This window comes from Papio anubis, chromosome 6 (genome assembly GCF_008728515.1).
Source record: "Papio anubis isolate 15944 chromosome 6, Panubis1.0, whole genome shotgun sequence".
Taxonomy (NCBI): Eukaryota; Metazoa; Chordata; class Mammalia; order Primates; family Cercopithecidae; genus Papio; species Papio anubis.
The window spans coordinates 41,198,935-41,221,073 of NC_044981.1; the positions used below are offsets into that span (position 1 = coordinate 41,198,935).

The 22,139-nt window shown below is 42.7% G+C and overlaps 1 protein-coding gene across 2 annotated transcripts in view; it reads left to right on the forward strand.

The window, feature by feature from the left end:
* BICRAL (BRD4 interacting chromatin remodeling complex associated protein like) overlaps positions 1–22,139 on the forward strand; it is a 125,773-nt gene that overhangs the window by 40,609 nt on the left and 63,025 nt on the right. The gene's annotated exons all lie outside the window — the stretch shown is intronic.

Here is a 22,139-nt window from a genome sequence, read left to right on the forward strand (position 1 = left end):
CAGCTCACTGCAAGCTCCGCCTCCCGGGTTCACGCCATTCCCCTGCCTCAGCCTCCGGAGTAGCTGGGACTACAGGCGCCCGCCACCACGTCCAGCTAATTTTTTGTATTTTTTTTTAGTAGAGACGGGGTTTCACCGTGTTAGCCAGGATGGTCTCGATCTCCTGACCTCATGATCCGCCCGTCTCAGCCTCCCAAAGTGCTGGGATTACAGGCTTGGGCCACCGCGCCCGGCCGAGGTCCATATAATTTTGAGTTTCAGCATTTTTTTGCTCACATTAGTCTCATTTTTATTTTTCCCATTCTAGCTGCCATTTATCAAATAATCGAAATTATTTCCTCAGAGAAAAAGGTTTAGGTATCCTAAGACCTTAAAATCTCAGTACATTTTTTAAAGTATATTGTCTCATTCTGTTGGGAAGTTACACAACATACAGGCTTCTAGGTCTAGCCAGGCCATCTAGTTTAGTCAAGACAGCTGTGTAACAAACATAGCATTGAGGCAGGGCACGGTGGCTCATGCCTGTAATCCCAGCACTTCGGGAGGCCGAGGCGGGCAGATTACCTGAGGTCAGGAGTTAGAGACCAGCCTGTCCAACATGGTGAAACCCCATCTCTACCAAAAATACAAAAAAGTTAGCCGGGTGTGGTGGCAGGTGCCTGTAATCACAGCTACTTGGGAGGCTGAGGCAAGAGAATCACTTGAACTGGGGAGGCAGAGGTTGCAGTGGCCCGAGACCGTGCCATTGCACTCCCAGTCTGGGAAACAAGAATGAAACTCCAGTCTCAAAAAAAAAGAATCCAGGATTGATCCAGAAATTAAGAATAGGGTAGAAAAGACCCTGATATAAAGACCTGAAGATAAATCCTTAAAAGATTGTTTCCTGAATTTTGAATTGTGGACATACCTTCTGGTTTTGGGAAGTAGGATGGTCAAGTTATGTGGAACCTAATAGCAGAATATGTATAAAAACACAGGTCAGGGCCAGGCACGGTGGCTCACACCTGTAATCCCATCACTTTGGGAGGCTGAGGTGGGCGGATCACAGGGTCAGGAGTTTGAGACCAGCCTGACCAACATGGTGAAACCCTGTCTCTACTAAAAATACAAAAATTAGCCTGGCGTGGTGGCACGTGTCTGTAATCCCAGCTACTCAGGAGGTTGAGACAGGAGAATGGTTTGAACCTGGGAGGTTGCAGAGAGCTGAGATCGCACCACTGCACTCCAGCCTGGTGACAAAAAACGGGTCAGGAAGAAGCATCTAGAGCAGGTGATGAGTAGATGACCTTACTAAAATGAGAAAGAGAACTAAGTCAGTGATGAAATCATTAACTTCTCTGGATTAAGGATCATGTATTTTACTTATTTTGTGCTTTCCCTTGTTGATTCTTCTCAGATCTTTGTGTTTAGTGATTGCTAGGAAGAGTAGTTTAAAACTTAGATTTTTGATGCAGATGTCAGAATTAATACCATCTTTGCATATGTCCACATTGGAAAATTTTTGTAAGGAGCATCTGTTGAATACCTCTGTGCAGTCTGTCCAGTCTAGACCACTAGGTGGGTGGAGTGACTTACAGTTTTTGAAGGGAAGTCACTTCTGGTTTTTCTCGCCTTGTTTTTTATGGTAAATGCCAAAGTAATTATAATCTTTGACTAGACTAAAATCCAGTAAAGCTTGAAATGAGGCGGAAATCTAAAATAATCCTGCTTAGAGGGAAACAGTAGCTTCTTTAACCTTTATTGGAATTCAAGATCTCTGCACTCACGGAATTTACAGTATAGTGGGGAAGGACAGAAAATAGTTAAAATCATGATAATGACAGATTAAGAAAAAATATAAGTGGCTGGTGGAGCTAAAAGAGTATGTTGGGAATGACCATTTTGTGTAGTAAGGGTCAAGGAAAGTCTCTTTGTAGAGGTGATATTTGAGCTGAGACTTGAAACATGAACTTGTGCTAGCCATGTGAAAAGCTGGGGAGACATTCCAGACATGGGAACAAGTTCAAAGAACTGGAAGGCTGGGTGTTAGAATGGAGAGAAGGCTCCTCTGAGCAAGGGGAGAAATTAAGAATACGGTAGGCATGAGATGGAGATGGAGAAATCCTATAGGTCTTCTTGTGTTACATCACAGGGGGATTTTTGGATTTTATTCTAATGGCAATGAGGGGTTTTAATTTGGGCAGTGATAATTTTTTTAAAAAATAACTATTTAGAGGAAGAGAGGAAACAGGGAAGTTAGGAGGGTATTGTAGTAGTCAGCCCAAGATCAATAGTATCTCGGGCAAGTAAAGTGGCAATGAGATACAGCAGAGTAGACAGCAGCTTTCACATATATATTTTGGAGATGGAATCAGAAGGATTTGCTTAATAGGTTGGCTGTGGAGGGAGAGGGAGGAATCAAGGGTGCCTTCAGGTTGCACACCCCAGCCTTGGGCTGCTGATGGTACCATTTGCTGGTTGGAGAAGACTGGAGGAGGAACAGGTGGGGAGGGGTGGGTAGCAAGAGTTCTGTGTGGAACCTGTTGTATGTTTGAAATACTTAGGAGACATCCAAGTGGAGAGTTAAGTAGGCAATGAATATTTAAGTCGAGCTGAGGGGAGTGATCTAGACTGCACATGAATTTTGGGAGTCACTAGTGTACAGATGGCATGTCATGGAACTGATTGAGATTGTGGCCTTAAGATCAAGCCGTAGGAGACTGATTTGACTAATAAAACTCTGGTCTCCCACACAGCCAGCTCTGTGGGGGGAAAAAAACCCTAAAACACTAACAATGGCTAAAGCTTGGGCAAAGGAGACTGAGAAGTTTCAGCCATTAAAGTGGGAGAGTGTTTTATTTTCAAGAAAGAGGGAATGGTCACCTCTGTCAAATGCTGCTGAGAAGTTACACAATGAGAATAGAGAAATGTTTATTCGGATTTGACAACATGATGGTGATTGTTTTGACAAGTGGTCCAAGCCACATTGGAATGCTTTGAAGAGAGAGTAGGAAGGGAGGTAAATATCGACAGTTAGGGAAATTTTGCTGCTGTAAAGTGGAGAGAAACAGTTTAGTGGCTTCAGAGGGAGATGGGGTCAAAGAAGAGGGCTTTTTTTTTTTTTTTTTTTTTTTAGACAAGGTGTCAGTCATCCAGGTTGGAGTGCAATGGTGCAAATTATGGCTCACCACAGCCTCAGCCTCCTGGGATCAAGTGATCCTACTACCTCAGCCTCTTCTGAGTAGCTGGGACCACAGGTGTGCACCACCGTAACCCAACTAATGAAAAAAAAATTTTTTTTTTGTAGAGACAGAGTCTCCCTATGTAAAGAAGAGGGCCTTTCTTTTAAACAGTGGGAACTAGATAGGCTAATGAGAATATTTAATAGAGAAGGTGAGACTAATCCAGAAGACTACCAGTGGAGCAGCGTTCTTTTTTTTTTTTTTTTTTTCTTGGAGACGGGTTTTACTCTTGTTGCCCAGGCTGGAGTGCAGTGGTGCAATCTCGGCTCACTGCAACCTTCACTTCGGGTTCAAGCAATTCTGCCTCAGCCTCCCAAGTAGCTAGGATTACAGGTATGCACCACCACACCTGGCTAATTTTGTATTTTTAGTAGAGACAGGGTTCCACACAGTGTCTTGGTAGTCTTGGTCTCTTCGCAAGGCCAGCAACTTAAACGAAGAAGGGGTAGTGGATGATTTCAGGAGAGATGGACACTTCACCTTGAGCAACAGGACAAGGAACTGAGTAACTGGGAAACAAGGTCGTTTCAATGCTGGGCGTTGTTGAATCCTCACCATGGCTTGGGGCCATGAATTTAAGGGGAAACCAGTCAGCTGAGCTAGTTGTGTGATTTTTCTCCTAGCAACATTCAGCTGTTATGACTGCAGCAAAGAGCAGGCAGGTAATCAGTTCACCCAAAATTCGTGTTTTGCCCTGCAGGTTTGACGGAGGAGAAGCAGTGCCAGAGGCTTGAGAGTAGTTGCAAGGGGGTGATTTTGATGATGAGCCTTGAAATGTTAGCCAAGTAGGAAAGCAGGAGAAGAATCGGTGTGGAGGCCATGAAAATCATTACTGGCTTAAAGTGAGTTAATGGGTACAGAGTTTCATTTTGGGAAGATGAAAAATTTCTAAAGCTGGATAGGGCTCTTGATTTCACAACAATGTGAATGTATGTATTGCCACTCAACTGAACACTTTTGAATAGTTAAAATTCAGTAATTCTATAGAGAAATAAAGGGTTTTCCCAATCCTGGAAAAAGAAAATGGTTAAAATTGCACTTTGGGAGGCCGAGGCAGGCAAATCACTTGAGGCCAGGAGTTTGAAACCAGCCTGGCCAACATGGCAAAACCCATATCTACTAAAAAGACAAAAAAAATAGCCAGGCATGGTGGCACACACCTGTAATCCCAGCTACTCAGGAGGCTAAGGCATGAGAACTGCTTGAACCTGGAAGGCAGACATTGCAGTGAGCTGAGATCTCCCCACTGTACTTCAGCCTGGGTGACAGAGCTAGACTGTCTCAAAAAAAAAAAAAAAAAAAGAACACTTAAATATTTGTGGCAGATAGAGGTGTTATTTGCATATGGAAGAAAATTGCTTTGGAAATGAAATCTCAGATTACTGAAACTAAAGAGAAAGTATGTCTTCTTATCATGGTACCAAACTTGAGGGTGCATAAGTCACCTATAGACGTAGAGATTCTAGAATAGGACCTAAGAATATTACATTATTTGCTCCCATGTTTACTGTTTTGTTCTAAGCCTTTATCACAGCATTCAAAACAAGTTGAGCACTCAGTAAACATTTGCTGACTCAGTATTTGCAGAACCTAGGTAGAGTAGAATGATGGGAATCAAAAGGAAAGCAGTGTTCTGTAGAGATCGGCAATGCCTCATAGTATTAGAGGGATCTGTGAGAAAAAGAATCAAGACCATTGAATGTGTGGTGGTTTATAGCATTTGATGTTCTGATCTGTGCAAGTGATGAGAAAAAAAATCTGATTACAGAACAGGAAAGGAGAGAAATAAGCATTGAGTTCCGTTTTTTGTTTGCTTTTGAGACAGGGTCTCTCACTCTGTTACCCAGGCTGGAGTGCAGTGGTACAGTCGTAGCTCACTGCAGCCTGAACCTCCTGGACTCAAGGGATCCCCCCACCTCAGCCTCCCAGGTAGCTGGGACTATAGGAACGCAACACCATGCCCAGATAATTAAAGAAAAAAAAATTTTTTTTTTTTGGTAGAGACAGGGGTCTCTCTTTGTTACCCAGGCTGGCCTCAAACTCCTGGGCTCAAGCAGCCTTCCCACCTTGCCCTCCCAAAGTGCTGGGATTACAAGCATCCTGCCAAGAAAATCATTTTTTACTTAAACAATGTCAAATGGAAGTATGTAGCACCCCCCCCCCACTTTCTTTTCCCCATTCTTTCGTCTTTGAATCTGCTGTCATTCCCTTTTTCATGAGTTTTCTTTGCTCCCCAAATAGGCTAAACCATAACCGTAAAGTGAGATTAGAGAAAATAAGAATGGAGTAGATGATGGAATTCAAAATAGCTGTCTACATTCTTCACTGAGAAAGATAGCTTTGAGTTAAAGGTGAGAGGAGCAAATCTGGAATGTATCCACCATGGGGAAAACGGGTGAAACAGCATGATTTACGTAGCATACCAGATGCGTTTCTGCATGACATGGCTCTTGCTTGATGAATAATGTTCTGTATAGTAGAAGTGGAAAATACAGTGAGTGGAGCTGGCAGAAGGTGGGCTGGGGGAGTTGGGGAAGAGTGAAATGAGTATGGAGAGGTGAGAGAGCTGACTGAAAAGGCATGTGGGGTGTGGACTTTAAAAGGAAAGCCCTAAGGTGGAAATCACTAACATGGTGCCTGGCTGCTAGCAAAGGGAGCCCAGGACTTGGCTGTGCTGGGGGTAGCCTGCCCTTTTGTAGTGCAGTTGAGGAGAGCTCAGGGACTGTCAGAATGCTGTGTGGGAAGATGGAAGAAAGAGGACCTAGGAGCAGCAGCTTTGTTCTGGTTTGTTGTTTTCTCTTCCCTACCTCGTGTGTACTCCCACTCAGGAAAAGATCCTGAGACCTCGCTGTTATCAGATCTTATACCCAGGTTCTCCTTAATCCCGATCAACTTTAACCTATAAAGTTATGATTTGTTTACTTACAAATTTATTTGTAATAAAGTTGTGAAACCGAATATGTTCTGTTTTTGTGGGTTCTTTTGCTCTCTATCTTGCAAACACATTAAACACTTAACATTACTTAAAATTAAAGCCCTGAGTCTGAGAATGTGAGAGAATAAGATATGACAGATACTGGCTTTCTAGAAATGGTTTATTTCAGTTGAACCCAAATCCAGGACACTTTGTTTCATTAGGAATTGAACTTTGTGTCCTGGCCTGAAGTGGAAACATTTTCACAAGGAAGAAAATGAGGGGGAAGAGAAATAATATTTGTTAAACCTTCACCTTGTTTGAGACCCTGACGGGTTTGGTTTTTGTTTTTGTTTTTTGAGATGGGAGCTCACTATGTTGCACAGGCGTGTCTCAAACTCCTGGGCTCAAGCGATCTTCTCACCTCGGCCTCCCAAAGTGCTAGGACTACAGGTATGAGGCACTGCACCTGGCCTCTGATGGGTTTTTAATAAATACAGTCATGCGCCATTTAATGACAGGGATTGGTTCTGCTGAATGCATCGTTAGGTGATTTCATTGTGTACAAACACCATAGAGTGCTGTTACGCAAACCAAGATGGTATAACCTACCACATACCTAGGCCATATGATATAGCCTGTTCCTCCTGTACTGTAAATCTGTATAGCATGTTACTGTACCTGGATACTATAGGTGACTGTATTTGTGTATCTCGACATATCTAAACATAGGGTACAGTGAAAATATGACACAAAAGAAAAAATGGTGTACCTGCATAGGGCAGTTACCATGAATGAAGCTTGGAGGACTGGAAGTTGGTCTGGGTGAGTCAGTGAGTGGTGAATTAATGTGAAGGCCTAGGACATTACTGTACACTACTATGAACTTTATAGACACCATACACTTAGGCTACATTAAGTTTATGAAACATTTTTCTTAATAAGAAGCTTAGCTTCTGTAACTTTTTTTCTTACAAACATTTTTGGTTTTTTTCCAAGACAGTATCTTGATCACCCAGGGTTGGAGTCCCATGGCATGATCATAGCTATAGCCTCCATCTCGCAGGCTCAAGCAGCCCTCTCACCTCAGCCTCTGTTGAGTAGCTGGGATTATGTGCGTGCACCACCATACCCAGCTAATTTTTTGTTTTTTTAATGTAGATATGAGTTCTCGCTATGTTGCCCAAGCTGGTCTCAAACTCCTGGCTTCAAGCAGTCCTCTTGCCTCAGCCTCCCACAGTGTTGGGATTACAGGTGTAAGCCACTCCGCTTGGCCTAGATTTAATTTAACCCTGAGACTTTTTAGAAGTGCAAATAAGTATATTTAGAAATTGATGCTGGATGCGGTGGCTCATGCCTGTAATCCCAGCACTTTGGGAGGCCGAAGTGGGTGAATCACTTGAGGTCAGGAGTTTGAGACCAGACTGGCCAACATGAAGAAACCCCATCTCTACTAAAAATACAAGAATCCAGCCATTCTGGAGGCTGAGGCACAAGAATTGCTTTGAATCTGGGAGGCGGAGGTTGTAGTGAGCTGAAATTGCGTCACTGCACTCCAGCCTGGGTGACAAGAGCGAAACTCTTGTCACAAAAAAAAAGAAGAGAAAGAAATTGGCTGGTTGGTTTATTTCTTTTATTTATTTTTTGAGATGGAATCTCACTCTGTTGCCCAGGCTGGAGTGCAGTGGCACAATCTCAGCTGACTGCAAACTCCACCTCCCAGGTTCAAGTGAGTCTCATGCCTCAGCCTCCCCAGTAGCTAGGATTTACAGGCACATGCCACCATGCCCAGCTATTTTTTTTTTTTTTTGAGACGGAGTCTCGCTCTGTTGCCTAGGCTGGAGTGCAATGGCGTGAACTCAGCTCACTGCAAGCTCCGCCTCCCAGGTTCACACCATTCTTCTGCCACAGCCTCCCAAGTAGTGGAGACTACAGGAACCTGCCACCATGCCCGGCCAATTTTTTTTTTTTTTTTAAAGTAGAGACAGGGTTTCACTGTGTTACCTAGGATGATCTCGATCTCCTGACCTTGTGATCTGCCCGCCTCGGCCTCCCAAAGTGCTGGGATTACAGGCGTGAGCCACCGCGCCCAGCCGCTAATTTTTGTATTTTTAGTAGAGATGGGGTTTCACTGTGTTGGCCAGGCTGGTTTCCAACTCCTAACCTCAAGTGATCCACCAGCCTGGGCCTCCCAGAGTACTGGGATTACAGGCATGAGCCACCATGGCCAGCCAGGTTGGTTTATTCTTATTTCCCATTAGAATTGTAATTCTCCAGATCTGTGAGAGTTTTAGGACGGAGAAATCTGTGAAAGTCAACCCCTTTTCACTTTGTGTGTGTGTGTGTGTGTGTGTGTGTGTTTGTCTGGCCGTGTACCTGTGACCTTGAACTCCTGGAGTCAAGTGATCTTCCTGCCTCCCCTGCCAAGTAGTTGAGACTACAGGTGTACTCCACCATGCCTGACTCTATTTTATATATTTTATGAGCACTAATATTTTATGTTCTTTTTTCATTTGTATTGTCAAGTTTTAAGGTTAAGCTAGACATATCAATTAAGAACTTACTATAAGTGGCCAGGCATCATGGCTCCCGCCTGTAATCCCAGCAGTTTGGGAGGCTGAGGCGGATGGATCAGTTGAGGCCAGGACTTTGAGACCAGCCTGGCCAACATGGTGAAACCCGTCTCTACTAAAAATACAAAAAAAAAAAAAAAAAAAAATTGCCGCGTGATGGCCGGCACCTGTAATTGCAGCTACTCAGGAGGCTGAGGCAGGAGCATTGCTTGAACCTGGGAGGCGGAGGTTGCAATGAGCCAAGATCACGCCATTGCAATCCATCCCGGGCAACAAGAGCAAAACTCCGTCTCAAAAAAAAAAAAAAAAAAAAAAAAAAAAGAAACCGTAAGTCATGCAAGAGTCTATTTACTGATCTCCCCACCAACACTCACAAAGAGAATTATGCATGAACTACAGTCAAGGTAACTGAAAAGATCCACATCTGTTGTTAGAAAGTTGTCTAACTTGTTTTCCAAAACTTTTTGCTATTAGATTTTAAAACGTGACAAAAGACTAGGAGCGGTGGCTCACACCTGTAATCCCAGCACTTTGGGAGGCTGAGGCTGGTGGATCACCTGAGGTCAGGAATTCAAGACCAGCCTGGCCAACATGGCGAGATCCCATCTCTACTAAAAATATAAAAATTAGCCAGGCATGATGGTGTACGCCCACAATCCCAGCTACTCAGGAGGCTGAGGCACAAGAATTGCTTGAACCTGGGAGGTGGAGGTTGCAGTGAGCCAACATCATGCCACTGCCTGGGCAACAGAGAGCAAGACTCTGTCTCAAAAAATAAAAATAAAATACATACATATATATATATATATATAATGTGACCTATTTCACATTGTTTTATTTCTGTCATATATTACCTCAATTCCCAACATATAATTATTATTTAATAGATGTTCTATGTCTCAAATTACCTTACTATCAAAAATTACCTTGAGCTTGACTCTCAAGCATATCTTTAGGACATAAGAGGCTGTGAAAGTCACAGAATAAATATTTTCAGAGCATGATGTGGATTTTGTATAATGTATATGCACCTTTAAGATATGTTCCATTCTTTTTAAGATTAACTTTTCAAATTAAATATTTTTTTCTTACATCATATTGCTTTCTAGAATGTTTCTTTTCTAAGTGGAATGTCTTGTTTTGAAAATTATTACCATCACTATCTACTCTGAAATAAAAAGGCAGTGCAGTGATATTTCATCAGCAAATATTTATTAAATGCTAAATTTGTGCAGAGCATTTGGAGGGCACAGGAACACATAATCTAGGCAGGTGGATCATATGTACACACAGAAAACTACACAACAGTGTATGGTAAGTGCCAAATGATTAGTATAAGCAAGAGAAAAGGAGAGAGAACCTTTGACTGAGGTGTTGTGACAGCATCTATTCATTTATCCATTCAGCAAACGTTGAGCACATAATGTGTGCCAGGTGCCATTCTAGGCTCCCAGGATGCTGCAGTGAGCAAAAGATCAAAGCCCTGTTCTCTTGGGAAAGACAGACAATAAACCTAAGCAGACTCTGTAGTATGTTATGGGGTAAACATATAGGAAGATAGGGAGTGCTGGGGTGTGGGAAGATTGTCTGGAAGGTCATGATTGTCTTTGAGCAGAGTCTTGAAAAAGTCTTAAGCCTGAGGATATCTGGAGGAAGGGCATTCCAGGCAGACAGCAGCCACTGCAAAGGGCCTAAGACATGAGCATGCATTTTGAGTTCTGGGTGTGGCAAGGTAGCAAGGGCGAGAATCAAAAGGGATCAGAGAGGTTGAGGAGCAGAGCAGTCGTGTAGGACATTATGGGTGTTCACAGTCTAGCACATAAAAGAATTTTAGTTTTTACATGACAGGAAGTGAAGGTTCATTGGAGAGTTTTGATTTCTGTTTTAAAAGGGTCACTTCTGGAATTTGGGTTGAGAATAGATTCTAGAGTATAAAAGAGCAAAAGCAGAGACAGCTGGTGGGAGATGATGATGGCTTGGACCAGAGAGATGGTAGTGGAGGTGGTACGTGATTGGATTCTGGATGTATTTTGAAGGTATAGCCAGTGGGATTTCCGGACAGATGCGATGTGGGTAAAAGAGAATGAGCTGTCAGTCAGGTGCGGTGCTCATGCCTGAATCCCGGCATTTTGGGAGGCCAAGGCGGGTGGATCACCTGAGGTCAGGAGTTTGAGACCAGCCTGACCAACATGAAGAAACCCCATCTCTACTAAAAGTACAAAATTAGCGAGGTGTGGTGGCATGTGCCTGTAATCCCAGCTACTCGGGAGGCTGAGGCAGGGGAATCACTTGAACCCAGGAGGCAGAGCTTGCGGTGAGCTGAGATCGTGCCATTGCACACCAGCCTGGGCAACACGAGCGAAACACCATCTCAAAAAAAAAAAAAGATGAACTATCAAGGGTTACATGTAAGAAATGGAATTTGAACTGGAGCCTAAAGGAAAAGGAAGATTTTGTTGACCAGGAAAAGATACATAAGCAGAGGAACTTAGGTGGAAAAGAACAAAGTTAGGTTGGGATTTTATAAGAGAGGCAGACAGTAAGGAGACTTCTTTGGATGAAGTGAGAAGTTTAAAAAGAGAGAGAAAAGGGAAGGCTGGGAAGGGACCTTGCGATCAGCTTGTGAAATGCACTAAATGTAAGGCCAAAGTATTTTAATTTTCTCTTACATGTTAAAAAATCCTAAAGGTTTTCAAGCAAGGAGTAATTTGACTTAAAAAGGAAAAAAAAGTAACAGCTTTGGAACCAGACCGATCTGAGTTCTAGCATCTTGCTGTAGGTACTGCCTTGAGTGAGTAACTTCCCTGAGGGAGTGTGCCTCAGTTTCTTCCTCTGGAGAGAGGACTTACCTTTCAGAGGGAGTTTGAAAGGACTAAGTGAGATCATGCATATAAAGCATTAACATAATGTCAACCCATTTGGGTCTCAGCTATCACTGCTTTTTTTATTATTAAATTGTTACAGGCCCGGTGCAGTGATTCATACCTGTAATCCCAGCACTTTGGGACACCAAAGCAGGTGGATCACCTGAGGAGGTCAAGTGTGAGACCAGCCTGGCCAACATGGTGAAACCCTGTCTCTACAAAAATTGCAAAAATTAGCCGAGCATGGTGGCACGCACCTGTAATCCCAGCTGTTCCAGAGGCTGAGGCAGGAGAATCACTTAAGCCTGGGAGGCAGAGGTTTCAGTGAGCCATGATTGCACTCCAGCCTTGGTGACAAAGTGAGACTCTGTCTCAAAAATAAATAAATAAAATGGTGGACCCAGCTATGGAAAAGAATGATATCATGCCCTTTGCAGAAACGTGGATGGAGGCAGAGGTCATTATCCTAAGTGAACTAACTCAGAAACAGAAAATCAAATGCCACACGTTCTCATTTATAAGTAGGAGCTAAACAACAGTACACATGGACATAAAGATGGAAATAATAGACACTAGGGACTTCAAAAGGGGGTAGGGAGGGAGCGGAGTGAGGGTTGACAATTACCTATTGGGTACAGTGTTCACTATTTGGGTAATGGGTACACTAAAAGCCCAGTCGCCACCAGTATGCAATATGCCCATGTAAAAAATATGCACATGTACCCTCTGAATCTAAAATTAAAATAAATCTAAAAAAGAGTCACATAAACCAGAAAAAGAAAACAAATTTTTTTAATTAGAAAAAAAAAGGTGGGCCGGGCATGGTGGCTCACACCTGTAATCCCAGTATTTTGGTAGCCCAAGGCAGGCAGATCACTTGAGGCAAGGAGTTTGAGACCAGCTTGGCCAACGTGATGAAACCTCGTCTCTACTAAAAATACAAAATTAGCCGGGGGTGGTGGCAGGCACCTGTAGTCCCAGCTACTCGGGAGACTGAGACAGGAGAATCGCTCAAACCCTGGAGGTGGAGGTTGTAGTCAGTTGAGATCAAGTCACTGCACTCCAGCCTGGGCACTGTCTCTAAATAAATAAATAAAATTAGAAAACAAATTGTGTAGTGTTTGCATATAACCTACACAGATCCTCCCATATACTTTAAATTATCTCTAGATTTGTTTTAATTTTTATTTTTTATTACTGCTCCTTGCAGAGCATAGCTACCCCATAAGCAGCATGCCCACAGTAGCCAGTCATTTCTAGAATACTTACAATATTTAATACAATGTAAATGCTATGTAATAGTTGTTAGACTATATCATTTTAAAATTTGTATTATTTTTTGATGTTATATTGTCATTTTTTTGTTTTATTTTTCCCAAATATTTTCAATCTGTGGTTGTTTGAATCTGGGGGTGCGGAACCCATGAATATGGAGGGCTTGACTGTATTAACAGTGCCTGGAGAAGGGGAACATCACACACTGGGGCCTGTCGTGGGGTGGGGGGAGGGGGGAGGGATAGCATTAGGAGATATACCTAATGTAAATGACGAGTTAATGGATGCAGCACATCAACATGGCACATGTATATATATGTAACCTGTACGTTGTACACATGTACCCTAGAACTTAAAGTATAATTTTAAAAATGATTAAAGAACAATGATAAATAGTAATCATTATTGGTCAAAAAAAAAAAAAAAGTGCCTGGAAATTTTTTACCCGGTAGAAATATATATTAGAGACAAAGTCTCACTATATTGCCCAGGCTGGACTTGTACTCCTGAGCTCAAATGAACCTCCTGCCTTGGCCTCCCAAAGTGCTGGGATTATAGGCAGGAGCCACCATACCTGGCTGAAATATTTTTATATCCCATTATATTAGCAAATATCTTGAAATATTACTGTCTTCCAAATGAGGGTAGTTATTAGATTCACCACTAAATCTTTTTTTTTTTTTTCTGAGATGGACACTTGCTCTGTCGTCCAGGCTAAAATTCAGTGGTGTGATCTCAGCCTACTGCAACCTCCGCCTCCTGGGTTCAAGGGAGTCTCCTGCCTCAGTCTCCTCCTCAGTAGCTGGGACTACAGGCACGCGCCACCATGCCTGGCTAGTTTTTTGTATTTTTAGTAGAGACGGGGTTTCACCATGTTAGCCAGGATGGTCTCAATCTCTCGACCTTGTGATCCTCGAGCCTTGGCCTCCCAAAGCACTGGGATTGCAGGCATGAGCCACCCTCCCGGCCCATCACCACCATTCTTGTCCAGAAGTTTTTCATCTTCTCCAACTGAAACTATGTATCTCATGGTCTCTTGATACAAATAATTACAATACAAATTCCGGTTCACGTGGCATTTCTTAGGATTTATTAAAGATTTCAGTAGACAGAAGTTTATGTCTCTTAAAGAGAGTTTAAAAAGATGACATTAAATCAGTATCTTTAAACTGTTTGTAGAAACTCATTGTAAAACCTTGCTTGGAGTAATATGCTACAAATATATTTGTCCATATTCTTTCTTAAATATTTATTTATTTATTTATTTATTTGAGACAGAATCTTGCTCTGTCTCCCAAGCTGGAGTGCAGTGGCCCGATCTTGGCTGACTGCAACCTCCGCCCCCCAGGTTCAAGCAATTCTCCTGCCTCAGCTTCCCAAGTAGCTGGAATTACAGGCGTGCACTACCACACTCGGGTAATTTTGGGGTTTTTGTTTTTTTTTTTTTTTTTAAGACACAGTCTCACTCTGTTACCCTGGCTGGAGTGCAATGGCACAATCTCGGTTCACTGCAAGCTCTGCCTTCCAGCTTCAAGTGATTCTCCTGCCTCAGCCTTCCAAGTAGCTGGGATTACAGGTGCCTGCCACCACGCCCAGCTAATTTTTGTATTTTTAGTAGAGATAGGGTTTCACTATGTTGGCCAGGCTGGTCTCCAACTCCTGACCTTGTGATCTGTCCGCCTTGGCCTCCCAAAGTGATTTTTTTTATTTTTAGTAGAGATGGGGTTTTGCCATGTTGGCCAGGCTGGTCTCCAACTCCTGACCTCAAGTGATCTGCCCACTTCGGCCTCCCAAAGTGCTGGGATTATAAGCCTCAGCCACCGTGCCCGGACTTAAATCATTTTTAAGCTTAAATAAAAGCACACTTGTTTTCTCCTTGTTAGGAAACTGATTTTGTCCACACATTTTTTTCTTTTTTCTTTTCTTTTTTTTTGAGACAGGGTCTCGCTTCATCGCCCAGGCTGGAGTGCAGTGGTGTGAGCTCAGCTCACTGCAACCTCCGCCTCCTGGGTTCAAGGGATTCTCGTGTCTCAGCCTCCTGAGTAGCTGGGACTACAGGCGCCCACCAGCACATCTGGCTATGTCCACACATTTTCTGTTTGAGTCTATCTTTATAAAAGGGAATCTTCAGTGTATCTTCCATGGTAACGTTGACTTTGTAAAATGGAATTTTGTTTGTTAACATTATTATTTTCATAGGGCTTATTTTTCTTGGAACACGCCATAAAACCAAAATATTTTGAATGTTACTCATTGACAGAGAGTAAAGAGAGTCAAGAGTTTTCATAATAACTTTAATCAGATTGCTAATACTGATGCTTAATAAAAGAAATATACAGCCGGGCACAGTGACTAACGCCTGTAATCCCAGTACTTTGGGAGGCCCAGATGGGCAGATCACCTGAGGTCAGGAGTTCGAGACCAGCCTGGCCAACATGGTGAAACCCTGTCTCTACTAAAAATACAAAATTAGCCAGGCATGGTGGTGGGTGCCTGTAATCCCAGCTACTTGGGAGGCTAAAGCAGGGGAATTGCTGAAACCTGGAGGTGGAAGCTGCGGTGAGCCGAGATCGAGCCACTCCACTCCAGCCTGGCCAGCAGAGCAAGACTCTTAAAAGAAAAAAAAAAAAAAGAGAGAGAGAGAGAGAAATCTACATTTTGTTTATAATTACTGACATTTTGAATTTTTTAAAGCAGTTCCATACATAGGGACCAGAATATATTTAAACGACACCAAGAAATGGTGTCCTACTATTAAGCAGTTTTGACTTTAATAGCTCAATTTTTACCATACTGTATTTTAGTGAATGTTTTGACTGTGGGCTAGGAATGCAAACAGCAGAGTCCCGTCTTTTTTACTATTTATGACTGGCATTGTACAAAAATGTCCATAGTCTGTAAAAGTGGAAAAAATCATATTCGTAGTATTATTGCTTTTATTTCATTTAAAATGTTCTCTAAAATAGGTCAGGCATGGTGGCTCATGCCTTAATCCCAGCACTTTGGGAAGCCAAGGCAGGCAGATTACTTGAGGTCAGGAGTTCGATACCAGCCTGGCCAACATGGTGAAACCCTGTCTCTACTAAACATACAAAAATTATCCAGACGCGGTGGCGCACACCTATAATCCCAGCTACTCAGGAGGCTGAGGTAGGAGAATCTGCTTGAACCTGGGAGGCCAAGATTGCAGTGAGCCAAGATCACGCCACTGCACTCCAGCCTGGGTGACAGAGTGAGACTCCGTCTCAAAACAAATAAAAAATAAAAAAGTATTCCCTAAAATAAATTCCCTTTGCTTTAGGAAAAACATAAATGACTTAGATAAATCTCCATTTTGTTTAATAAAATATATCATCATGCTGGGCATGGTGACTCACACCTGTAATCTTAGCACTTTGGGAGGCCAAGGCAGGGGAGGATTCCTTGAGGCCAGGAGTTTGAGACCAGCCTGGGCAACATGGTGAGCAATCCCTTCTGTATGAATTTTTTTAAAATTAGCACAGTGGCATGCACCTTTGTTTTCAGCTACTTGGGAGGCTGAGGTAGGAGAATCACTTTGAGCCACGTTCATGCCATTGTAATCCAGCCTGGGCAACAGAGCAAGACCTTATCTCAGAAAAAAAAAACCAAAAAAACAAAAAAAACACACACATATATGCATAAATATTTTTCTGAATAAAACTAGAAATAGATAAGTATCAGAGCAGTTTCTATTTAATATTCAGATAGTTTGTCTTTATTGAGAATATATAAGTAAGACTTACTTTTGGCTCTTTTAGCTTTTAGTTCTTTTTGTTTTTAATAGAGATGAGGTCTCACTATGTTGTCCAGGCTGGTCTTGAACTCATGCACATAAACAGTCCTCCCTCCTCAGCTCCCAAAGTGCTGAGATTACAGGTGTGAGCCACCATGCCCAGCCCCTCATTTCTCAATCATTTCCTGTGTATGGTTTTCCATAGTTATCAAAATGCCCTCACACTCTCTTAGAAAACACAGTAAAGAAGTATAAAAACATTTTTGTCACAGCATCTGGTTTTTAACATATTGTAGAGTTGTCTTTTCTTTAAGGTCTAGTGTTAGTATACTCAGTAGACCTTAAACCCATACCTGACTATGCCTTCAACTTAGTAAATGTCTTCAACTTAGATTTTTACTTCCGAGTCTTTTGATGAACACAACTATTATTAATATAATAAATTACTGTGCTAAATGTTTGGAGACTTCAAATAACTATTTTATATTTATGTTCAGCACATAAAGCCCTTTGTAAGGAGGTTTGTTAAATATTAAGTGGATTATCTTGGAAGGACACACAATCTTTTGTTCTGTGGATCTTTAAAACTTATATTTGCTTACACCTGAGAGAAGTAAATGGTCTGATTTGGAGAAGATGTGGGGATCAGTTGATTCCTCACTTTTTTTACACTGGCTTGATAGATGCCTGGCTGGATGATAAGGGTCCAACATTAGCCAGTGGATCCTGGACCATGGAGGACCAGGCCTGCATCCCAGAGTCTGTGCTGTACCATCGTGAAAAAGTGCTCACATGTAGCCTCGGTGCATATTCTTGGAAAGTAAATTAGTAACTGACATTACCCCTAAAGGGAGGCCGAGACGGGCGGATCACGAGGTCAGGAGATCGAGACCATCCTGGCTAACACGGTGAAACCCCGTCTCTACTAAAAAATACAAAAAAATAGCCGGGCGAGGTGGCGGGCGCCTGTAGTCCCAGCTACTCGGGAGGCTGAGGCAGGAGAATGGCGTAAACCCGGGAGGCGGAGCTTGCTGTGAGCTGAGATCCGGCCACTGCACTCCAGCCTGGGCGACAGAGCAAGACTCCGTCTCAAAAAAAAAAAAAAAAAAAAATGTCCTTTGGAAACCAGAATCTTACCAAAGTAATTGCATAGGGTAAACAGTTATTAGGCATATATGTATCAGGCATTGCCCTACCCTCTGCTAACACAGAGATGAAAGGAAACTCATCCAGTTTTCATGGAACTTGTAAGCCAACGGGAAAGCCAGAAAAACCAAGTATACTCATGTGTTGCTTAAGGATGAGGATACGTTCTAAGAAATGCCCTAGCAATTTCATTACCTTGTGAACATCAGAGTACTCTTACACAAACCTAGATGATCTAGCCTACTGCAGACCCAAGCTATATGGTATAGCCTATTGTTCCCAGGCAGAAGACTGTGCAGCATGTTACTATACTGAATACTGTAGGCAACCATAACACAATGGTAAGCATTAGTGTGTCTAATCCTATTCACACACAGAAAAGGTACACTAACAATATTATATATATACACACATATATATAAACATACTATATATACACATATATACACATACATATACATATATATATATATATATATATATATAGTTTGTTTGTTTTTTGTTTTTTTGAGACGGAGTTTCGCTCTTGTTGCCCAGGCTGGAGTGCAATGGCACGATCTCTGCTCACTGTAACCTCTGCCTCCTGGGTTCAAACGATTCTCCTGCCTCAGCCTCCCAAGTAGCTGGGATTACAGGCATGTGCCAGGCCTGACTAATTCTGTGTTTTTAGTAGAGACAGGGTTTCTCCACGTTGGTCAGGCTGGTCTCAAACTCCTGACCTCAGATGATCTGCCCATCTCGGCCTCCCAAAGTGCTGAGATTACAGGCGTGAGCCACTGCACCCAGCCAGTATTATACTCTTACGGGACCATAATCATGTATGTGGTCCACTGTATATGAAAAGTTGTTATGGGGCACATGGCCGTATTGTCATACATGTGTCAGGTGCTGGTAAGATGTCAGATGTCCTCTAGGGGATATGAATAAGTGAATAATGAATTTTGCTTCAGGATTTAAATAAAACTAAAGAAAGGCAGTATCATTTTACTCAAGACCTTCAGGATAAGTAGGCATTGTCAGTTGACTGCTTGGAGGTGGGCAGGAATGTCTTCAAAGTAAAAGGAATATGCAAAGTCAAATAATTGAAAAACTGATAAGTTTTGGGGACATCAGGTGGTCAAGGAAGCAAAGAACTAAGGGTTTCTTACAGGGACAAGTGGGATGGGTAGAGATAGGCTAGCTAGTGCCTATTGTAATGGGCCAGTATATTCAGCTCTCTGATGGCAAAAAACCATACAGCCTAAAAGTTGCCTGCCTTTGGGATGGGAGAATTAAATGCTGTCTCATCAGCACTCTCATAGCACTTTATGGTTGTGTATTCATTTATATTTGGGCTCTGCTTTTTTTAAAAAAATTAGGTCTAACTGTGTAGCCTAGTCTGGTCTTGAACTTCTGGCTTCAAGCGATCCTCCTGCCTTGGCCTCCCAGAGTGCTGGGATTACAGGCGGGAGCCACTATGCCCAGCCTGCGCTGCTTTAATTGGGAACAGAAGATAAGCATAATGAAGATTATCACACAGAGCAGTGTCTGATCAGTGTTGCTGCTGTCAGAATTCTGGGCAGAAAATTATGAAGACAGGCTGAGGTTGTCAGAGACGGATTCACAGAGATCAGATCCAAACTAATTTTGAATAATGGTTGTATTTTCAGTAGACATGGGAGAGGAAGAAGAGCATTTCAGGTAAGGAAATTTGTCACCTGGACAAGGACAGATGCTGGGAAAGTACATCATTGTGTTTGGAGGCTAGGAGAGTGGCAGTGGGCTAGAATAGAGGGTAAGGGAGTAGTGGAAAATAACTTTAGCCCTATTGTATGTTGTCAGCTTAAATAAAGTTCTTTGTTTTCCACTTTAGATTGTTCTCCTATAGGAATAACCTGGTCTCCAAAGTAAGAAAAATATGCTTTCTTGAAAAACTGAAGTTTTCAAGAAAAAGTGACTAAACACACTCTCCCTGTGTGCCTGGTTCTGTTGCAGGTTTGCCATCCTGTGACCAACACATTAGAAAGGGTGATAAGTTCATTTTTTAAAATGTTTGCTGAGTTCCTATTATGTGCCGGGGCTATTCTGGGTGCCAAGGTTCATTGGTGAACAGACACAAACCTCTGCCCTGATGGAGCTGACTTTCTAATGTAAATATGAGTCAATGTGCTAAAGAGGAGAAGGAAGAAGTAGAGGATATTTGGTGGGAAGGAGTAAAAAAGGATTGATACTGAATGTGGCTTAGGGTGATGCATTCCCAGATAAGATTTTGCCCACAGCATCTTTCCTTCAGTCAGGTTGCCAAGAAACGGGATTCTCCCCTTAAGTTTGGAGAGTTGGAGCCTCAGTTTGTGTTTCTGAGTCAGCCTGAGGCCCTTGTTTGCAGGTCCCACCTGACTCCACTCAGACCTGGAACAGGTTCCCCAATTTGCTTGAAATTTTCCCAAGGGCAACTAGTAACCCCAGATTCCAGGTGAATCAGAATCTCCAGGGTTGGGTTAGCGGAGGACAGGAGTCCATGGTTTTTGTTTTCTTGAAACAGAGTCTTACTCTGTTGCTGAGGGCAGTGGTGCAACGATAGCTCACTGCAGCTTTGACCTTCTGGGCTCAAGAAATCCTCTCACCTCAGCCTCCCCAGTAACTGGGACCACAGGCATGTGCCACCATACCTGGCTAATTTTTATTTTATTTATTTATTTTTTTTTTGAGACAGGGGTCTTACACTGTTGGCCAGGCTGGAGTGCAATGGCGCTATCTGGGTTCACTGCAACCTCCACTTCCTGGACTCTGTTGATCCTCCCGCATTAGCCTCTCAAGTAGCTGGGACTACAGGCATGTACCACCATGCCCAGCTAATTTTTATATTTTTTAGTAGAGACAGGGTTTTGCTATGTTGCCTAGGCTGGTCTCAAACTCCTGAACTCAAGTGATCCGCCCACTTGACCTCCCAAAGTGCTGGGATTACAAGCATGAGCCACTGTGCTCAGTGGTTTTTCATGTTTTGTTTGTTTTTTGAGACAGAGTTTTGCTCTTGTCACTCAGGCTGGAGTGCAATGGCATGATCTTGGCTCACTGCAACCTCTGCCTCCCAGGTTCAAGCAATTCTGCCTCAGCCTCCCGAGTAGCTGGGATTAAAGGTACCCATCACCAGGCCTGGCTAATTTTTGTATTTTTAGTAGAGACAGGGTTTTGCCATGTTGGCCAGGCTGCTCTTGAACTCCTGACCTCAAGTGATCCACCCGCCTCAGCCGCCCAAAGTGCTGGGCTTACAGGCATGAGCCACCATGTCCAGCCATTCATGTTTTTAATAACCAACTCCAGTTCATATTATTATTATTATTTTTTTTTTTTTTTTGAGATGGAGTCTCGCTCTGTCGCCCAGGCTGGAGTGCAGTGGCGCAATCTGGGCTCACTGCAAGCTCCGCCTCCCAGGTTCACCCCATTCTCCTGCGTCAGCTTCCCAAGTAGCTGGGACTACAGGCATCCGCCACCACGCCCAGATAATTTTTTGTATTTTTAGTAGAGACGGGGTTTCACCATGTTAGCCAGGATGGTCGCGATCTCCTGACCTCGTGATCTGCCCATCTCGGCCTCCCAAAGTGCTGGGATTACAGGTGTGAGCCACCACACCTGGCCTTCATATTGTTTTGAAGCAAATCTCAGATGTCATTTTTTTTTTCATTCATGCCTATTTCAGTATGGATTTCTAAAAGATACTGATTCTTTTTTTAAAAAAATGTGATCCCTGAGGTCAAGTGATCGAGACCATCCTGGCCAACATGGTGAAATACCATCTCTAAAAGTACAAAAATTTGCTGGGCCTGGTGGCGCATGCTTGTAGTCCCAGCTACTTGGTAGGCTGAGGCAGGAGAATCACTTGAACCTGCGAGGCAGAGGTTGCAGTGAGCCGAGATCATACCACTGCACTCCAGTCTGGCAAAAGAGCAAAACTCCGTCTCAAAAAAAAAAAAAAAAAACAAAAATTACCCAAGTGTGGTAGTGCGCACCTGTATAACTGAAAAAAATTTAACAGAATGATATATTTATAATTCATCAGGAATTATAGAATTTCAATGCTGATGGACTCTGTGAAATTGTAAATGTGTCAGGATTAACCTAGAATTATGGAATTATATGAGCTTTTAATTAGGCAAGGTCTTTGGGAGCTTGGAAAACTGAAGTTTTCAAGGAAAAGTGAATAAATACAGCTGCCTTATATTTAAATCCTGGGTATTTATTCCATATTTATTATACCCACTTACGTGCTATTTGCTGGGGATGTGAAGACAGATAAGATAAAATTCCTGTTTTTGAGGGTAGTACTATAATATCTTTTTTTTTTTTTAGATGGAGTTTCGCTCTTGTTGCCCAGGCTGGAGTGCAATGGTGCGACCTTGGCTCACTGCAACCTCC